This window comes from Amblyomma mixtum, chromosome 3, assembly GCF_055824585.1.
Source record: "Amblyomma mixtum isolate Tamu chromosome 3, ASM5582458v1, whole genome shotgun sequence".
In the NCBI taxonomy this organism is placed as follows: Eukaryota; Metazoa; Arthropoda; class Arachnida; order Ixodida; family Ixodidae; genus Amblyomma; species Amblyomma mixtum.
Genome location: NC_143014.1, coordinates 296,124,861 through 296,128,183, shown reverse-complemented (window position 1 = coordinate 296,128,183; position 3,323 = coordinate 296,124,861). Strand labels below are relative to the sequence as shown.

General features: G+C 45.8%; 1 non-coding gene across 1 annotated transcript; it reads left to right on the top strand.

Moving 5' to 3' along the window:
* The first annotated feature begins 3,049 nt into the window (after positions 1–3,049).
* On the top strand, positions 3,050–3,121 carry TRNAW-CCA (transfer RNA tryptophan (anticodon CCA)). Its single transcript has one exon. It is a non-coding gene; the product is annotated as a tRNA-Trp (tRNA).
* The last annotated feature ends 202 nt before the right edge of the window (positions 3,122–3,323 follow it).

Genomic DNA, 3,323 nt, shown 5'->3' with positions numbered 1-3,323 from the left:
CTTATTATCTGTAATCTTAAATCTTCGGAACAAGTGCAACGTCTCGTTCATGTCGCTGCAGAAAAAAAAAAAGGAATCTCTCACTGGGCATTTTGATTCTCTTCAGGTCCGGATAGAAGGTGAGTAAAAACTGGCAACGGGCCACAAAAATGAGCGAAGTCTCAAGGTCTTACTCACCATCTAAGCGAGTGGACGGGGCTGAAACCATTTTTACACAAACAATTAAAATTTTAAGATAGGTAGGAGCATGGCATTAGTGTGAATACTGCGTCCCACTGCTTCTTACGAACCCTTTAGTATGGGGAACAAAGTGGGACGTAAGTGTCCAGTTGTCCCACAATGCACTAAAACAGCACAAAGCAGGAAACTGAAACCAAAACCGAGCTTTGGCCAAACAATGACGTCATGGCATACCAACCTATGACGTCACGGGTTATGGCCCAAAATTTGTCGTGCGCGCGTTGATCGCGTAAACTGCCGATTGTAGGGTATCGCTTCGATCATGATTTGTTTGAAGTGACCAAAAACAAGTGGGAAAATTTGTGCTTCATCAAACGGAGAGTGAATATCAACACGCTTGACGAACACTGACAAGAAATACCCAAGTTTGCCCGGCAAAAGGTCCCGTTTGAGGCCACGGAATGGGCAACTTTAATATTCCTTTTTTCAGCAACAAGATGGTACCAAGCTGTGAAATTTGGTACAGAAAACCAAAGAGGACTTACAATGACAGTTTGAGTAAATTCCGAGCAAGTAAGAAAAACGCCGGGAGTTGCCGTTTCCCTCGCAAGGTTAGGATGAGGATTTTCCTCACCTCATAAAATTTCAGAGCATCAGGAGTGCCGTTAGTGCTCCACTACTCGGCTTAAAAGCATGTCACCAGAACACTTTCAGTCAGGGCTTCACGTACAACAAAAGCCAATAGTAATCGAAACCGGCGAAAGAATTACTGCGATCTTCTTTTTAATGGGGGAATTTACTGTAATGAGAACGGCAGTTATGTAAGTATTCTGTAAAAAGGATAATCTTAAAAATAGTACAAGCGTACATACTACCCTATGAAGTAAGCAGTGCTCCACCAACTACGGCGGTGGTTGTACCGTGTGTTGAAGTTTTTTGTGTTCCGAGATGGATAACCTTTGGTGCAGTTCACCAGCACCAAACGCATCAAACTACAGCGCTAATATTTTCATACTCGTCTCTCCTCGCAGACTTTTCCTTTAGCAGGCTTCCTTTTTCGCCAGTGTAATGGTAACCGGTGGCTTGCCGCACTGCTGTGAACAGCCAGTGCCTGCGGCTCAAAGCCACCGTGCAGAAAAACCACATGTCCTGTTTTCCGGCGCTTTCGTGCTTCAGGTTCTGAAAATCAGTACAGTATTCTCAGAAATCTCAAGCATTTGCACAACTCTGAACATTTCGCACGAGCGACACGAGTTACACGACGATGAGATGAGGTCAGATTTTTTAGCGTGAAAGCACTACATTACTAGATCAAACCGGCATAGCGAGTTTGTGTGAAGGTTGACCTTGACCCTCACAGTGACCACGGCCAAACCATGAATAAATAAAATAAATATTGCCGCGGCTGAGATTCGAACCCGCGATGGCGCGAACAGATTGACTTCGCTGGCCACTGAACGAGAGCGCTATGTTATCGCCGCAGCCGGTCACGCCTCCTGGTAAAGACACTCTCGCGCTGTGCATTGCACGTCGTAGTCTTCAGCAACTCATACTACTATCGTACTAATGTCGTCGCCGGACGCGCCGGCGACCCAGCAAAACAAAGCCATGAGCCAACCACCCTGACCACATGCTTTTCCATGTCAACTTCGTTTAACTGCGTTAAAACCCTACCAATTTTTTGTTTCGTGGACAAAAAAGAACCCATATATTACGGGCTTGCATATGTGACAACTTTTGTGCCGTTGCGGCCAATGGTCTTTTATCGCACAATGAAGGCGAAAACAAAGATAAACGTCGAGAGTAAACGAAGAATTGCCGCGAAACTTGACTTGATCCTCGGCACCACAAGTTCCAGTCAGAGTGCAAAAAGAAAATACCTTGACTATATGTACAAATATGTCGCAGTGAGAGCCTTCCAAGCGTCCTCACAAACGCTAACAGTGTCATGATATATCAACCTATCACATTACTCTCAAGACTGAAATGCAATGGAGCTATTGTCGGATGTGTCGCCGCAGCAGAGTTATGGCTTATGGAGGTTTAACGTCCAAAAGCGACTCAGGCTGTAAGGGACGCCGCAGTGAAGGGCTCCGGAAATTTCGACTACCTAGTTTCCTTTAACGGGCACAGACATCGCCCAGTACACGGGCCTCTAGCATTTCGTCTCCATCGAAATGCGACCGCAACGGCCGGGATCGAACCAGCGTCTCTCAGGTCAGCAACCGAGCACCATAACCACTGAGCCACCGCGGCGGCTTGCTGCCGAGTTACTCTGAACGCTTCTTACTTTATATTCACCGACGATTCAAACATCAGCCTCCAGCCGTTCCATGCACCGATTTTAAAGAGCATGGTAGCAGGACAAGAACGAATTTAAGGGACACTGCCGGACCAGCACTCCCTCCCACCTACTGAAAAATTTTCGTTTGCAGAACCGCAATTAACCTTTTTTTTTTTGGGGGGGGGGTACCAATTAAAAAAATTACCAAGCATATGGAACCGTCCCCACCTTTTCTCTTCCCTTGCAAGCCACTTTTAGCGAGGGCTTCCATTAAGTCCCACACTATTGCATCTCTAGGAACAAAAGTGATGTCACTGGTTTATAAAAAGCACTTCCACTTCGTCAACAGCTTGAACAACCTTTTCAAGAAGGTAGCGCCTTCCTCTTTCTTCTCATGCGGAAAAAAAGAAATTGTACTCACCAGATTTCAACATTCCGTTCAAAATTGTCTTTTAGTTGCTTTCTATACACTACACTCTTTCCAAAAATCTTCCTTTTACCTCAATACTTCGACCCTTAGTGACATTATGGGAGCATTCTCTTTGCAGCCTTGAAAAGAAAGCTGCGTTGCAGACATCGCCATCCGACTCGGTGGCGCAACGGTAGCGCGTCTGACTCCAGATCAGAAGGTTGCGTGTTCGAATCACGTCCGGGTCACATAATTTTTTGCGGGGTTCGCGGACGGGTGGTGCGTTACAGAAGCGAAAATTTCATTACAAATGAGAACAGCGACTTGGGCAAGCGCGGGAGTTGTTTCCAATTAGAACGTATAAAAGAAACTGCCATTTCCTGGCTTAAAGTTGCAGACGAGTAATGCGTCTTCTTTTGTGAAGAACTGTTTACGCCTAGTTTTGCCCTA